This window comes from Thermobia domestica, chromosome 15, assembly GCF_964235325.1.
Source record: "Thermobia domestica chromosome 15, izTheDome1.hap1.1, whole genome shotgun sequence".
NCBI lineage: Eukaryota > Metazoa > Arthropoda > Insecta > Zygentoma > Lepismatidae > Thermobia > Thermobia domestica.
Window position 1 is genome coordinate 161,701,967 of NC_137468.1, and position 18,890 is coordinate 161,720,856.

An 18,890-nucleotide genomic window follows, 5' to 3' on the forward strand; every position below is an offset into this window, starting at 1 on the left:
CTGCTTTTAGTCGACATTTAATTGCTTCGTGAATATGGTTTTGGTCTGTTAACACTGATCCTAGATATTTGAAACCATCCATTTTGTCGAAAGTATTATTTGATATCTTAATACACCCATCATAATTTGCAGTATTAAGATCCCGACGAACTTCCATTTATTTAGTTTTCTCTGCATTTACTTCTAAACCCATGTCCCTGCAAACGTTTAATAAAACCTCTGCATTTCGTTCTATTGTTCTATCATCCTCTATTAAATTTACATCATCAGCATATGCCATGACCTGGTGAATACCATTCAACTCTAGGCCCTGGTTGCTGTCTTTGATTTTCCTTATAGCGTATTCCAGGACAAAGTTGAATAATAATCGCCATAACGCATCTCCTTGTTTAAGGCCTTTGTACCTAGGTAGAAGTGAAAGTTCCTGGACAAGAATTTTCCTACCCGGACTTTACTTTGGGATTCATTTAAACGTATCTAAATTAATCTATCTAGTTTTTTCGGTATTCCAAATTCTTCAAGAATGTTGTACATTTTTCTCTCCTAACCGAGTCTTTCTAAAATAAATAAGTAGTTGATGTATCGGGCTATTATATTTCCATTTCTTTTCGAGTATTTGTCGAATGGTAAATATTTCGTCGATTGGTTGGTATATAGTAGATCGATTTCGTCCAAATCCCCGTTGATAATCTCCAATAAGTTCATCTGCGTATGGAGTCAATTTAGCTAATAGAATGTTTCAGAGGATTTTATAGGATGTCGACAGAAGAGAAATTCCTCGATAATTATTACAACAGTTTTGTCACCTTTCTTGTGAATTGGAACTATGATTAGCCCTTTAGCGCGCAGCTTTGCATATATGCAAAATTTACTTAGAAATTGCATTGCACAATGTAGTTTCTAGTTCGGACATAGAAAAGCAGCTTTGCGTATCAGCTAAGATGCCCTTTCACTAATGAAGTTCTGAATTTCCCGCTAGATGTCATAGTAAGCCAGCGTTGGTCTCTTTGTATTACTTGCTGCACGCGGAGTTGTTATCTTGTCATCTTTGAGCTTTCTATGTTTGTTTAGGTGGACACATTTTGAACTGTTGATTTTTTCTGTGTTAAACAGAAGTGTAATGAGTGCAAAAGTACAAGTACGCTGACGCTTTATTGGTTCTATCTGGTTTTGCCTAGACTCTATATGCAAACACCATAAAATATCCCATAGATCCCATATTATTCGCATTAATGTTTTTTTTTAAATCACGTGTTTCCTATACCAAAACCACTCCAAATAAAAAAATCAATCTGATCGGAAAAATGGTGTGTTAAAGGGTTAAGATTCTTTCCATCCTTGTGGCAATTCCTCCTTGTTCCAGATAAGGGGAACCAGTTTGTGTAACTTGCTCCACAATTTTCCTGTCCAGTTAAAATTAACTCAGCCGGAATTTCGTCTACATCTAGAAATTTGAGTTTTTTTAAAAATAATTTCTTTATAGTGATTTTTACTTCTATTCGGTTAGATACTGGAATATACGGTTCTGGTGTGTGCATTTCCCTTTCTCCACGAACATTAGTTTTTGGCTGCGTGTTAAGCAAATTGTCAAAGAAATCTTTCCATCTATTTAAAATGCTATCTGTATCAATGAGAACATTCAGTCGGCTTTCTTTAATATATAAGCGCGAGGTTGATAGCGTTTCTTAAATTCGTTGATACCCTTCCACTATTTATGAAACATTTGTTTATAATATCGTCAGGTTATTATTGAAATATTTATTTACGAAATATGAACAAAATCGCTAACATCATTTTTGAGAAGATAGTCCGGAAAACTCAACTCAAGAAAACATTATCCCTTCTGGATTTTTCCTAGAGAAACGACTTATGACATATATATTATAGGGTTGTTAGTGGAACTTTAATTTATGAAATATGAATGAAATCGTTGGAGCCGTTTTTGAGAAAATAGCAAATTTTAATATTCACACTACCCTTGTTACTTCGAGTGATGAAAGGAGAGAAGAAAGTTTGGTGATAGTGAAAGACACGAATTCGAGATCTTAACGGGTTTACACGTTTCTTGGCCCATAGAGACCGAAAAAGTGATTCGACATCTGTCAGTCTGTTCGTCAGTTCGTAATGTACACTCATGTCCAAAATAATTGTCAGGTATCTATAACTGTCTTCTTGTAAGGATATAATTTGATAATTATTTTGCAGGGTACTTTTAATACTCATACTGTGTGTATAATTGGGTAATGTATATTTGTGGTAAATTTCGTAGGAAATGAATTATAAATACGAAAATTAGAATGAGTAAAACAAAAAGTTGCTAAATGGAAGAAGAAAGTTTTGTTTTCATTTTATTGTTTTTATTTACTGCTCTTTTGACATGAAATTTGCCACATACATGTCTTTGCCGATTATACACATACTAACATTATAAGAAACGTCGGGCGAATTCGTTATCAAATTATATTCCTACAGCAACGTATTTATAGACATGCGACAATAATTTTGGACATGAGTGTACATACTATAATTTTGTTCCATCTATAGTCAAAATACTTGATTCCTTTGTTTGTACATTCATCTAGAAGCCATAACATTCAGCATATCGAGACTAAATTTTAAATTTAAGGTTTTCATGTGTTTCTGCAAAGTAACTGTTGAATTTTCTTCCTACTCGTAAAAATAAGGAAAGCTCAAGTAAGGATAAAAAGTAAAAAAAAAAAAGCTATTTTCTCAAAAACAGGTATAATGATTTTGCTTATATTTCATAAATCAATCCCCCCGCAAAAAAATCATAAGTAATTTCTCTGGGAATTTATTATTGAGGGTAAGTTTTCTTTATGACGATTTCCTCATAGACGACTGAGGCAATTTTGTTCATATTTTATAAATAAATAATTAATACCTGACAATGTCAAACTCATTTGTGCTGAAAAATCTACGAGGGGTAGTTTATTCTTAGGAGTGAGTTTCTTGGACGAAGTTCTCCATAACGAGTCATGCCATTTTGTTCATATTTCATTTAAAAAAAAATATTTCATTAATAACTATAATATTGTATAAATTTCCTTATGACAAAATCACAAAGGATGGTTTACTCTTGAGGATGGCTTTTTTTTTTTTTTTTTTTTTGCAGGATGCTTTCTCACTAACAAGATGGGCGATTTTGACCAAATTTTATATAAAAAAATATTTCATTAAAAATCTTATCATGCTGTATAAATCACTTTCATGAGAATATCGATAAGGCGTAGTTTATTCCTGGGGTGAGTTTTTGTTCTTTTTTGATGATTTTGTAAAATATTTATTTTTTATTATTTTAAAAATTATTGTTGTTATTTTTACTTCATTATTTTGTTGTTATTTAAAAAAACAATATTTCATTAACAACCCTAACACATGGCATAAATTATTTTAAAGAAAAATCCACAAGGAATAGTTCTAAGGATGATCACGAGTCGAGACACACTTTGTAAAATCCGAGACGAGTCAAGACGAATATCAGTTTCGTTTCGAATTTTCAAGTCGAGGCACGAATCTAAATGAAACTGCTCCTAAAATGTCGAATCGTCTCGAATGTCTCGTAAATATTTGCATAATTTAAAAAATTATTTCAAAGAAATTAATGACTCAGAAACAGCTATCTGCCTTGAAACCAATACCAGCATTTACTACTTTGAAATGGTATAGAATGCGTAAACTTAATACTTAACGTTTCGACAACAAGCTTTTTCATTTCATTTCTGTTAATTAAAACTAATGATTGTGTGTCGTGATAGTTGACAGTATTTCAGATATAATAACAATACTTAAGTATCTATCTACGAGTAGATATCTAGTTTGTATAAAACTATTGCGATTATGTGAACTTTATAAATTCTCTTGAGGTGAACAACTGACAATCAATAGTAATTTAACATATTTGTAGATATTGTCTTTTCGTTCCCATGAAGGCAACATGCATACATAATAACTTCTGGACTATTCACTACCCCAACTAATATGTTGTAGAGCATTTCTATTTCAAGTGTAACCCCTGCTGGTGCTGCTGTCGATGTATGTTTTCCCGTACCTCCCCCGAAAGAGAAGGGACAAGTTGCTTTGGCCGAGATTCTTCAATAGTTGATGTGAACAGGGTTGCCACATTGATGGGCTTCGTTGTGCACTGTCTTGTTAGCAATTCTAAGTAGCCTTCGATCTTCACTCGCCAAGACCAAACGACTGAATGACAAATTGGCAACACAGCCGAAGACATTCAATTCTTTCTCCAAAGCAAAAGGAAGGTTTCCTCCATAAGAGGACGGCGAGGTGGAGCCGAAGTATGTTTCGCATATATTCCGAAGGCACACTTGGAAAAGAAAGACTAGCATATAATGATTTATGGAAAAAGTATAATGTAATAATTGTTGTATATCAATATTATAATATAGATATAAGAATATTTTACTAGTGTATTACAATAAATGAACCGCTTTTATGCCAAGTGGCCTAACTAAAAGAAAAATGGACTAATGTTTACATTCACTTCTAGAGATACCTTTGTAAAATGATTTGTATAAACAGTAAATTACAAAATTATAAACTACAAGGTTTTGGTTGCCAACATAACAAAAATGTAGATTGTTCATGAGATATTGAACTTTAACTTTCACTCCTGAAAACTTTCAGTTTTAGAGTTAGGCCATGTGGCATGGTGGTAGACTTTGATGAGCTTAGTAATCATGTGTAATATTATGGTGTGCAAGTCTTTGATTCCTGAGTTATTATCTGTCAAAGTTAGGTTTGGACTTCACAAAAGGATATTATTTAACGTATACTGTTGACGTAAATAATCTGATTTTGATCAAAATTTGTTTCTCGTTAGATCTTGACGTACTTAGTAGGCATGTGAAATATTATAGTATAATGGGCGTTTGGTTCCCGAATTATTCATCATTAAATTTGAGTTTAAACTTCGCGAAATCAAGAAATTTCACCAACGCGTTCGATTAAACTCAGCCAACTTTGACGAAAATGGATCTCATGCTGAATACGTATGTAAAATACAGGGTGAGATTGAAAAGTACCGGAACTTTTCCGCCGCGCGGCTCCCTGGCGTTCGAAAAATGTGAGGTGTGGGGGAAAATGTGCGCGGGACCTTCCTCTTTCAAGCGACTTGGCCCAGTGCGCTGCGAGCAGCGGTTGAGAAAGCATCGCTGTCCGCGCGAACGTCGTTTTGGTCGTCGGTCACGTTTTTTGAGCGCCGAAAATGGAGTCAAAGATTGACCAACGCTACGCCATCAAGTTCACCGAGGGGTCGTACCAGGGGGTGCTCTTAACCTATGTCCCGAACCTCTACTTTCACGCTCTCTTCACAGTGACGTCACCAGCGAGGAACTTAGAGCTTGTCGTCTGTTTGGCGCGCGAAGATTTGCTAGTAAGACCACAAACAATTCTTTATTTATTTTAGGTTTTTGCTATGTTGAATTGTGTTGCTTTCTTTTCTAGTGGTGTACGTGGAAGTAGTAGTGGCCCCGTTATGGCGAACTGAGTCAGCAAAAATTTTCTCGATTCTGATTGGCTGAGAGAGGTCACGTGACGTTAGGCCCCGCCCACGCGGGAAATTCAAATTTTCAGGTCACGTGGTATGACGTCATGAGTCACCCTGCGGGGAAATCCCTCATTCTCTTTTATGACTAGGATTTTTGAAAATTGTTCCCTTTTACGGGTAAGATGAGTGCTTTGATACCTCATTCTGATTGGTTGACAGCTGTCACATGATCTTAGACCCAGGGATATTTGAAAATTCGTTCCCTTTTACGGGTAAGATGAATCCTTTGGTACCACGATGCTGATTGGCTGATAGAGGTCACATGATCTTAAGCCCTGTGACTTTTGAAATTCGTTCCCTTTTTACGAGTAAGATGAGTGCTTTGATACCTGATTCTGATTGGTTGACAGAAGTCACGTGATCTTAGACCCATGGATATTTGAAATTCGTTCCCTTTTATGGGTAACATGAATGCTTTGGTACCACGAAGCTGATTGGTTGACAGAGGTCACGTGATCTTAGGCTCTGGATTTTTAAAAAAAATTCGTTCCCTTTTACGGGTAAGATGAGTGCTCTGATACCTGATTCTGATTGGTTGACAGATGTTACGTGATTTTAGACCCTGGGATATTTGAAATTCGTTCCCTTTTATGGATAACATAAATGCTTTGGTACCTTGATTCTGATTGGATGATAGAGATCACGTGATTTTAGGTCCTAGGATTTTTGAAATTAGGGTGTCCTTTCTGATGTATACTTTGGTATCTCGATTCTGATTGGTTGATAGAGGTCACATGATTTTAGACCCGCCACACAGTGAACAGGTTACATGGGAAAACCCCTTACTTATTTGTTTTATTTTATGTGTAAGATGCGTGTTTTGGTACCTCAATTTTGATTGGTGGATAGAAGTCACATGATCTTAACCCCCACAGCCCATGAGTGAAATATAGAGCGATATTTTGGTGATCACCCTAGACATGGTTTTTAGAATTTAGTTCCCTTTTTATGGTTATGCGTAAAGTTCCCATGAAGGGTTCAACCTCCTCCTTAAATAACCCTTTTTTGGTATCATGATATTGTACTGAAGTTTACATTAAATATTATCGTTCTCTTTGGCAGATAAGATGATTACCAGCTTTCTTACCTTGATGGAGATCCTGTCCTTGAATTAGTAGCCTATGTCTCTGGAAGTAACAATGGTGAAAGAGGGGTGTCGCTTGTAGATTTCTTATAACACATTGTTGTGAGTTTAAGCGATTTATTGCTCAGTAAGCGCTTCATTAATGGAAACAGTGTTGCCAGATTTTTTTTTACCTAAACTGTTCCGATTCTTTTCGAAACGGTTCCGCAGAGTACAAGAAATTTTAAACTAAAATTTTTTCGAACTAAAAAAATTTCAAAACTAAAAATTTTCGAACCAAAAAAAAAGTTTGTTACTAAAAATTTTGAAACAAAAAAGTTTCAAACAAAAAATTTTCGAACAAAAAATTTCGAAACAAAAATTACAAATAAATTTCAAACTAAAAAAATTAAACAAAAATTTTTCGAACCAAAAAAATTTAAACAAAAAAAATTCGAACCAATTTTTAAAAACAAGTTTCGAACTAAAGATGTAAACCACATTTGAAAGTTTTCAAATCAATTTTTCGAACTAAATTAAAAATCAAATTTTGGACACTAAAAATTAATTAATTTTCGAACAAAATCGTGTAAACCAAATCTTGAATATATTTTTCACCTTAAATTTTCAAGATTACCATGATTTGAAAACAAGTGTTCAGGGTTTCAAGAAATAATAAAACATATTTTTTTTCAACTTGTTGTATTTTAACGAAAGGTATGTGCTCTTCCTATACATGTTTATTAACATAATAAATACAGGATCGAGTTAATGAATATGTTGGACGCGTCATCATCTTCGAATGTTGCAGACGTATCCTGTAAAGAAAAAGAAGAAACGACGGATTACTTTAAGAATTTCTTTTTCTGAAACAATAAAAATGAGTCAATATTGATAAGAGAGAAATAAAACTTACTCGTAAATGATGGATCTGTTTAGGTTCATCTTCCTCCTCGGGTACAGGATCACTGCATTTTTTTCACAGATGGTGGTGTTGGTGGTTTACGAACTCTTCTGGGTACTGCATTTTTCTAGGTGTTGCTGCTTTATGGTCAAGGTTCCCCCTTCGGTACGGGATGACTACATTTCTTCCACTGATGGTGTTGGTGGTTTATGAACTCTTGTGGGTACTTCATTTTCTTCTTGGTGTTGCTGCTTTGTGGTTAAGGAAGGGAAAGAAGAAAAGGAAAAGGAAAAAAGAAATGGCGGCCTTATTGGGTATTTACAGTTTTTTCTTTTTCATCTTCTTTTTCCAGTTCCATCTTTTGTTTTTTAACATACCCGTACGGAACCGTATCGTAGGAATTGAGTTCTTTAAATCGACGTTTTGTGTATCGGATACTGTACATTTTTTCTTCCTTTCGTGTGACGATGGTATGGTCTTTAGTCCTGCATATCTTATGGGGGATAGTGATGGTGACTTGTCCACGGCATTGATTTGTAATCATTTCTTTTAGCGTATTGAAATTTAATTGTTGTCCTGCATTGTAGTTTAATGTAAATCCTCTAATTTTACATATGTAGCTGGTGACGTTGGTATCCGGATTGTATATTTCTAGGCTGTAATTTTTTGGTCCTCCACTGACAAATGTCTTGATGTATGCTCGTGGTCCGTAAGACTCCATCTCATCCGATAAGCATCCCAAGTACGTAGAAGGTTCAATGGTTGGCTCCCCGGGCTTTTCTGTAAATATCACAGAATCCGTGTCGAAATATAAAACACGTTCCTGCAACATTTCCAGGTACTTGTACAGTTCCAGACGTGCCTGACATGTTGTAAATGCACCTAACACGACATTGGTGTTTCGGTTTTGAACAGGCACATGTTCATTGTACTCCCAGAACGCATACAACATCGTATCATTGATGGGTACAATTTGATGGAGTTTAATGTCGGGGGAAGTGAGTTTTTCATAAAATTCTTCCGGCCGATCAATAATTGTGGTCTGGCTAAAGTTTGTACGCTGGCAAAGCTTTCCCCATAATGAGTTCCCACAAAGCTTAGATAAACTTCTTCGTGCAGGATTATTTTCAATTTTGGACGGATCCAATGCAATACCTTCACGCTCCAGGACGGTTTGTATGAATTTTGATTTGTCTTCTTCGGTCACACAGGAACTAGGCCAGCCAGACGCTTCCATTTTTGATTTTAAAAATGTATTGATATATTCCGTGAACAAGCCACCTGTTTTCGTGATGGGATCATATTGTTCAATGTCATAATCCCAAATTTCAAAAATTTCCACTGGTTGATATCCTAATTCTACTGCTTTCTGTATTTCATATGATACCCATGTTCCAGTGAGGCACCGCTCCTGGTCGTTGTGTGTACACGTTGCTGTAGGGTCTGGGTTCATTTCTTCGGCACACGCAGCACACAGTGGAAAGAGTAGTTTCTTGTTACATCGGTAAGGCAGGAGACCATGATAAAGATGGCGACTTGGTAATATCGACATTTTGATTAGACCATTGACTTTATTTATTGGTGGTATATTTTCATCACCCTGTAGATAAATTCGTGGATGGCCTACAGGGTATTTAGCACACTTATTTATGTAAGGATAAAGCGAGACAATATCGTAATATTTTATTACTTCTCCTGCTTTTTCATCGACTTGGTGGTACAATTTCACGCAATTGGTCCTTCCTCCAAAAAAACTATCTCTTGGATTTAATGGTCTGCGGTTCATGTACGGGTGATTCTTCAGATACGTTGCCATTGCAGGATTTTGTTTTAAGAACTGATTAAATTCACACTCCCACATTTCATGTACAATGTACCCCAATTCACGCAGTCTTGCATTTTTTCTTTGCGTTCGTTCATAACGGAATTCCATGGTGTCTTCTGGATTGCTGTAGATGGGCTGATTACGGCCTGTAGTAAAACATACTTTACACCCGTGATAAAAGCAGCCGGCATGCTCGTAGACGTGCTCCTCTAACGTCTCAGGATCTTGGTAGTAGCCATCAACATGGAATCCCGCAATAAACACTTCTTTTTGTCGGGCCGCATGTAAGATTTGTTTTTCTTCGGTTTTTTCAATGTAGGCCAGCCATTGCATTGCAGCGATCGATTGGGTACTTCTTCATCGATAGCCATGTGCCGGTAGAATTCCAATGGTATTGGGTTTAAGGAAATTCCGGCGGAATACTAGATTGGAAGCACTTGCAATCGTGATCGTCTCCAAGAAGGGATTCACTTTGGTTTCTGTTTCAAATGACGTCATAAACGAAACGCATGCTTGTCGCAGTACATTGACATCTTGAATACAATACTTGAGAATTTCTTTCTGGAAATCAAACGTGTCATTACGATGATCGTTGTACCACTGCATGAACTTGTTCCTGTCTTCGACGGCCATTTCATCTGCACCATAATACTTTGTTTCTGGAAGTGGTCCAATATACGATTGATTCTCCTTGGTGTTGAAGAAATGCGGGAAGTAGCCTTTGGTTGCGGGTAAATTGAACGCTTTTGACAATTTACTTAATGCCATAGGTAGGAAGTTCAACGAGTCAATGAACGTCAGATTATTCAACGTTAAACTCAGTATCTTGGTCCCATTTAATATGACGTCAGGTCTCCATTGGCATTGTTCTACCATGGTCTTTAGGATAAAATGCCCATCGTATCCCTTAGCGTTGTGCGCGACACAGAAAATCCTATTTATATTGGGACGACGTTCCCGCAAGTACTGGAGAAAATTATAAACTGGATCCTCTCCTTGGAAAATATGTTGGCGCTGACCACACGTACTGCAAGACTGCTGGATATTATCGTTTTCAACACATGCATAACATACTTGTTCTGCAACCAATAAATTTGGAATGTGTACATACGTATTATCGCCAATATTCGTGTCCTGCATAGATTCTATATCATAGAAAATCAACAAGGCTTTCTTTGCGTGCATGAGTGAAGGAACACCAGGTTTCAAACATTGTCGATCAGGAAGCATAAAACATTGATGTGATCCTGGAACAATCTTCTTACAAACATTGCAAAAAATCTCATTGCAATCATGAAGTCGTTGTCCTGTATGCACAAAAGAATATACTCTGTAACATCTAGTACATTGCTTCACCATTTTGCATATAGGTTCCCCTTGATGATATACAATATTACGATGATTATTAAAACATTCTTCGCCGTAAAATTGCCGATTGCAGTCGTTGCAAAATATCGGCGTTTGATTCTTGTCGCATAGAGGTCTCTGTAAACATTTGGAGCACGTTACAGGACAATTTTTTACATGTCTGTTACGATGATCATACTTTTTATGGCACGCTTCACAGTAGAACTTGGTTGCAAAACAAGCAGTTAAAGATTGGATGATGTCAAAATGGCCAGCCAAACAAATCAAATTTATGGGAGTGCGATTTTCATCGTTGGGCCCCTCGTACATGATGTCATGACCTGAAAAACTGGTATACACAGTAATTTTATATTCTTTGAGGTATGCCTGGAATTGTCGAATTTCATTTACACTGGCACCATGATCCAAATTGACTCCTGCATTTGAACATAACGCATCGACTTCATCGTCCACAATACATTTCGATTGATCTTTATACTGCTTATGTCGTTTCACATCTACATTCTTGTATTTTTTCAGGCCAATAGCAATAACAAGGGCGTACGCCAGGCACCTTGAGTCTTGATTTTTTACACGTACAATCCCACGCTTGCTACGTAACAATTCTTCATTTTGAAGTATTCCTTGTGCTAAACGATCTCCATATCCGTATCCTCTTGGAATATCCACACGATGAAAATGAACGGTAAATGGCTCGTGCAGGAGAAATGCATTGTTACTTTGTAACACTCTTTCGAATGAGGCCCACATCGTTTCCAGTGTCAAGTTTCGTGCTTGGCGAAAACTCACCCAAAATGGTTTATTCGTGTTGCGTGGTGATATTACCGATAAACCAACCATCGCCTCATCGTCGACATTGGATAACAAATGGTCTAGCATTGCTTGGAAACTGTTATGTACATACTGTATGATATCGGTTCCTACGGGCGGTGCGTTGAATTGAACTTCGAGCATTCTGCCTTCAATGTTAAATCGTCTATAATGACGAGTGATTTCATTGCGCACAGTAAAACCCAATTCGGCCATGTTAATAAAAGGAGAAAACAAACAAACAGGTACGGTAAAACAAATATGTAATGGGAAAAAAGGAATTGAGCAGCGTGAATTTACTACAAAAGAAAAGAAGAAAGAAAAAATCTTAATCACCTGATAAACAGGAAATCATAACATTCATGATAAATTCTTAACTAAGCAATTCATGTAAAGGTCCTGAGTTTGATTCCTGGCGGTGACGTTCAGAATCTCATTATGAAAGCATAGGTACTAGAAATCAAAGTTTTTTTAAAAAATAATTATGTTACTGAAATGAGTGTTTTATTGCTGTCAAACTCGAGAGCATTACATCAGCATGTAACTGACCTACCATTCTATAGTGATAAAAAGAATGCATGAATGAATGTTTCATCAGTACTGAGATGTTAGAAAGTACGCGTAAGCATTTTTTTCCCCACTCACAACGACCTTTAAATGATGCGTTTGCAAGTTGAAGAGATTCATCAAACATTAACGATACCCATGCGTAATTGTCGAAACAAAATCTGTATAGCGTATTTTTTTTATTATTATTGTGACTAAGCGGTTAGCGTACATGGTTCGGACGTGGAAGGTCCTGGTTCAAGCCTCGGTGGGGTTGCTTTCCACGTCGGGGCATATCAAGCCTTTTCTGTAATTTAATATTCTCACACGTTATCATACATTCTTTTCAAAACCAAGCTAAATGGTTGACGTACACACCTCATAATACATAAACGTACATAAATCGTCTATAATGTCGAGTGATTTCATTACGAACAGTAAAACCCGATTCGGCCATGATTAAAAAATGAAAACAACAAACAGGTACGGTAAAACAAATATGTAATGGGAAAAAAGGAATTGAGCAGTGTGAATTTGAGTTGATTTTTTGATTTTTTAGTTTAGCGTCCCTTTCAGCAGCGAGGCTATATGAGACGTGGACCTACTGATTAACGTGGAATCCGAACCACATGAGCTCCCCGCCGGGAATCGAACCCTGGTCTCCCACGCCAAAGGTACGTATGCTAACCGCTTAGTCCGGGAAATCATAACATTCATGATAAATTCTTAACTAAACAATTCATGTAAAGGTCCTGAGTTTGATTCCTGGCGGTGACGTTCAGAATCTCATTATGAAAGCACATGTACTAGAAATCAAAGTTTTTAAAAAATAATTATGTTACTGAAATGTGTGTTTTATTGCTGTCAAACTCGAGACCATTACATCAGCATGTAACTGACCTACCATTCTATAGTGATAAAAAGAATGCATGAAATGAATGAATGTTTCAACAGTACTGAGATGTTAGAAAGTACGCGTAAGCATTTTTTCTACTCACAACGACCTTTAAATGATGCGTTTGCAAGTTGAAGAGATTCACCAACCATTAACGTTACACATACGTAATTGTCAAAACAAAATCTGTATAGCGTATTTTTTTTATTATTATTGTGACTAAGCGGTTAGCGTACATGCTTCTAACGTGGAAGTCCCTGGTTCAATCCTCGGTGGGGTTTGCTTTCACACATCGGATCGCTGTCAACCTTTTTTTTTGAAATTTAATATTCTCATGCGTTATCATACATTCTTTTCAAAACTAAGCTAAATGGTTGACGTACACACCTCTGGTCTTGGTTCAATCTCGGGTGATTGCTCGAATATCACGTTAAGCTGAAGGGGACGCTAAAATAAAATAATGGTTTCAAAGGGTATCGAACCATATTATTCTCAGGCATAGTTTCTGAAATTTTGTAATGTATTCTTTTCAAAACTAAGCGCACACATCTTTGGCCATGGCTCAATTCCCGACGGGAGTTCACATTCAACATTAAGCTGAAGGGACGCTAAACCATATCATTTCTCGTGCTTACTTCTAATGTGTGGGGGTTCCTGATTCGTACTCCCATTTTCCCATTCCACTAATTTCTTCATAGTCTAAATATTTCGTACTAAAAGTAAAACAGTGTATTCGTGATCCGCCCACAAATATAAAATAAAAATGATTTTCGAATCTTGTGTGAAAAATAAAATCTCACTGAACTTACCTCAAATCCAATGAACACAAAGTCGGTGCAGTAAAGCTTCTTAAATGAAGACACTTTTAAAAAACAAACCTTCTCACTCGATAGTTGAGAGCGGTGTAGGATTTGAAAAATGAAATTTAGATTTTTATTTAGGTCGCTGCGAAAACGATGTCACCGTCAGCCAATCAGAAACGAGGAAATTTATAAAATGACATCACAACGAACCAATCAAAACGCTCGCTGCTTTTGTCATGAATCACGAACCAAAACGATGTGTAACAATCGATCGTGACGTCATTCACGTTTCTCAATAGTATCGCAATTCCGATGCCAATTCCCTTCTGCCAGGATCATGTCACTACTTGTCGTAACTGTGACGACATTTCATTTTCCTCATATTCCATACGAGAATGTCAATGTTTGCTTTTTTCATGAATCATGCTGACACGTTCGTAGTAAAACAAAAAGTAATGCGATCCGCTGACGTTTGCATTTTTCAATCATATGTGCTTCTATGTCGTCACACAAAGAAGTCTATCAGCATTTTATTTTAATCCACGAACGGAAGCGTTACACTGTCAGATTTATTTTCTTAAAGTATAAGTGTATCCTTTTCGAGGACCATGGTTCGAAACCCACCAAGCATGATTAAATCCGAATTCATTCATAGCTAAGCGGTTAGGATACACATCTTTGGTTTGAAAGACCTGAGTTCGATTCCTGGAGAAACATTTCTTAGGATTTTTCTAAACTTGGTTTAAATTTCTAGTTCGAAAATTTTAAAAGTTTAGTTCGATAAAAAGTTTGATTTGAGAAGCGTTACACTGTCAGATTTATTTTCTTAAAGTATATGTGTATCCTTTTCAAGGACCATGGTTCGAAACCCACCAAGATCGATTAAAACCGAATTCATTTAAGCGGTTAGCATACACATCTATTGGTTTGAAAGACCTGAGTTCGATTCCTGAAAAAACATTTCTTAGGATTTTTTCTTAAACTTGGTTTAAATTTCTAGTTCGAAAATTTTAAAAGTTTAGTTCGATAAAAAGTTTGATTTGAAAATTTTTAGATGTGATTTACATCTTTAGTTCGAAACTTTTGTTTTTAAAAATGTTTTAGTTCGACAAAATTTTGTTTCAATTTTTTTAGTTCGAAATTTTTTTTGGGTTCGAAAATTTTTTGTTTGAAACTTTTTTTTTTGTTTCAAAATTTTTAGTTCGAAAATTTTTTGTTTGAAAATTTTTGTTTAAAATTTTTTAGTTTTGAAATTTTTTAGTTCGAAAAAATTTTTAGTTTAAAATTTCTTGCACTCTGCGGAACCGTTTCGAAAAGAATCGGAGCAGTTTAGGTAAAAAAAAATCTGGCAACGCTGTTTCCATTAATGAAGCGCTTACTGAGCAATAAATCGCTTAAACTCACAACAATGTGTTATAAGAAATCTACAAGCGACACCCCTCTTTCACCATTGTTACTTCCAGAGACATAGGCTACTAATTCAAGGACAGGATCTCCATCAAGGTAAGAAAGCTGGTAATCATCTTATCTGTCAAAGAGAACGATAATATTTAATGTAAACTTCAGTACAATATCATGATACTAAAAAAGGGTTATTTAAGGAGGAGGTTGAACCCTCCACGGGAACTTTAAGGTACCAAAAAGGATAACCATTAAAAAAAATCCCGGTCGAGGGTGGTCACTGTCATATCACGTAATCTAAAAAATTCTAGCATTGGGGTGAGGGAAAGATTATGTGACTTCTATTCTCCAATCAAAATTGAGGTACCAAAACATTCATCTTATCCATAAAATGAAACAAATGAGTGAGGGGTTTTCCCATGTAATCTATTCACCGTGTGATGGGTCTAAAATCATGTGACTTCTATCTTCCAATCAGTATCGTAATACCAAACCCAGAGCCTAAGATCACGATCAACCTCTATCAACCAATCAGCATCGTGGTACCAAAGCATTTATGTTATCCATAAAAGGGAACGAATTTCAAATATCCCAGGGTCTAAAATCACGTAACATCTGTCAACCAGTCAGAATCAGGTATCAGAGCACTCATCTTACCCGTAAAAGGGAACGAATTTTTTTTTAAAATCCAGAGCCTAAGATCACGTGACCTCTGTCAACCAATCAGCTTCGTGGTACCAAAGCATTCATGTTACCCATAAAAGGGAACGAATTTCAAATATCCATGGGTCTAAGATCACGTGACTTCTGTCAACCAATCAGAATCAGGTATCAAAGCACTCATCTTACTCGTAAAAAGGGAACGAATTTCAAAAGTCACAGGGCTTAAGATCAGGTGACCTCTATCAGCCAATCAGCATCGTGGTACCAAAGGATTCATCTTACCCGTAAAAGGGAACGAATTTTCAAATATCCCTGGGTCTAAGATCATGTGACAGCTGTCAACCAATCAGAATGAGGTATCAAAGCACTCATCTTACCCGTAAAAGGGAACAATTTTCAAAAATCCTAGTCATAAAATACAATGAGGGATTTCCCCGCAGGGTGACTCATGACGTCATACCACGTGACCTGAAAATTTGAATTTCCCGCGTGGGCGGGGCCTAACGTCACGTGTCCTCTCTCAGCCAATCAGAATCGAGAAAATTTTTGCTGACTCAGTTCGCCATAACGGGGCCACTACTACTACTGTGGACGAATATTATTTAATAGAGGGAAGGTCTATATCTCGGAAGATTTCTTTACGTGGGCTTGGCTGTACAGACATGCAATATTGCAAGATAGTGTGAACTTGAGTATGTGTGTACATATGTATTTTTACGTGTATTTGTCTTTCATCTCCAAGTGTTCCACATTATAGAATTAGGGATGTACTGATATATCGGTATCGGTAATATCAGCCAGTTGTGGGAGTATCGGTATCGGCATTGGCAAATAAACACCGATATTTACCGATACATTTTTCAAACTATTTTCAGTTTGTTTAATTTTAACAGTGACACTTATATTTCATCGGTTTCTTTTAGAGTTAAAAGTTGTTCTAAATTATTATCAATTGTACAATCAATCGATTTCTTTATGCATTACGACTTTGATTTGCACTATTCTTACTTAACTGATAGTTTTAGTCCCTCCGTGCCAAAATAGTGAAGAAAAGACAAAGGTCCTGATTCAGGATCATAGGCACCCGAAGAAAATTTTCTAGGGGGAGCCGATTTCCCGATTTTAAATTAAAGTAAGTGTATTTTCCTTATTCATTTTCATAAATTTCTATGTATGCATGAAGTTCATTATTTAAAATTATTTTTCGATATTTTTTCTGCTTATTGGTCCTCTAGATGTTTATTTGAGTTTGAAATCAGAGTAAAACTCCGGGATGTCTCGTCTCGTCTGCAATTCGAGACGAGAAGAATCTTTTAAATTCGTTTAAATTTAAAAATATGGGAGTTCTCGTCTCGTTTTCGAGGCAAGATGAGAAACTTCATGAGTCTCATTGGCAACACGAGCTCACCCAAGTATTAAACCTTAAACACTGAATTAGTGTTGCATGGTTCATCGTTAAAAAAAAACAACCTATAAATTGATAAAGTGATTGTAAGAACACAATGAAGAGCATTCAAAGATACACAAGTCATTACACAATATACTCCAATAATAAATATGGTTTAACTGTTGTTATATCTCATCCTTCATGGATCTCTCGTGACTTTAGGAAGTCAGGACAAATTTTGTACACAAATTTGCACAAGAGGCTAGAAAAACTTCGAGGCGAGACGAAAAGAGCTTTTTTCGAAAATAGATTCTACAAGACGAGAAAACCTAATTTCTCGTCTGGTCTCGATTCGCAACACTAGTATAGCATACAAATATTTAGATATAGATCAAATATATTTTTCCGGACTGTGTACTATTAATATCACTAATTAAAGTGCAATCATAGCGTCAACAATCGTTACATTAAATATAATCTGTGATGGATAGTCGACATGACGTTTAATACGGATGGGTTCCGTTTTAATAATCATGTGGAGAAGATATGAATTGGCAGTTTTAAACTTTAAGCCTCAGTGCCGTATATTGAACAAAATAAATTGCTAGGCATCAAAAGGCTTCCGCAACTGAATGCATCGACGTTCTATTATTAATATTATTAATATTCTTCTTCTTCTTCTTCTTCTTCTTATTATTATTATTATTATTACCCATGGTTTTAAGTATTTATTGAGATATTCCTATCAGTAATCACAAAGTAATCTATTTAGGCCGGGTGTGGAACTCACCTTATCATTGTTTCCGCAATTACTTTAACTCCATGGCCCGGAAATTTCAGAGATTGCCCTGGTAAAACACATATTTATCTGCAACTTTGCTTAAATACGTTCACAGTAACATTTCAGTTATAAATACATTTAAAATGTAATTATAATTCAACAATTATTTATCTCATCAAAAAATAAATAAATGATCAGGCAACACAGGTACATCGTTAATTTTCCATAATATAAATTGCGTTAAGAAGATGTTATATTTATTGCTGGCTTATTATTTATTTATTTATTTATTTAATTGTAGTTTGTGTGTAGGAGAATGTTGTGACAGCGAAAATGTTATGCATAAAGAAAGAAAAAATACATCCTGGCTGCTTCCTACACTTCTATACCTACTTGCTGCTCCTCGCTGGTGACGTCACGCAAAACGAGGAGCGAAGTGTCTGTACTTATAGCCCAACCTTTCCTTCTAGTAACCTTGGGTCGTACTCGTAGCACCATGTTTCATCACCACTGATCACACTGTCTAATAACTCTTCGTCGGCTTCCACACAATCCAGCACTTCACGACTCATTTTTACTCGCAGTTCATTTTGCTCCTCGGTCAACACCTTGAGGACCAGTTTGGCGCACACCTTCCGCATGTTCAATTCTTCAGTCACAATGTTTTGCACGGTCCAGGTTCAGGTATTCGCGAACTCGGTCGACATTTTCATCGGTTTTCGACGTCGACGGCCTCCCAGACCGTGGTTCGTCATCGGCGTCCTCCCGGCCTTTCCTGAAGGCCTTGTGCCACTCAAAGATCCGAGTACGGGACATCACATCTTCCCCAAAGGCTTCCTTGAGCAGGTCCTTGGTCT

The 18,890-nt window shown here is 36.4% G+C and overlaps 1 pseudogene; it reads left to right on the forward strand.

The window, feature by feature from the left end:
- Window positions 1-18,345, forward strand: part of LOC145671691 (uncharacterized) — a 33,292-nt pseudogene extending 14,947 nt beyond the window's left edge.
- The last annotated feature ends 545 nt before the right edge of the window (window positions 18,346-18,890 follow it).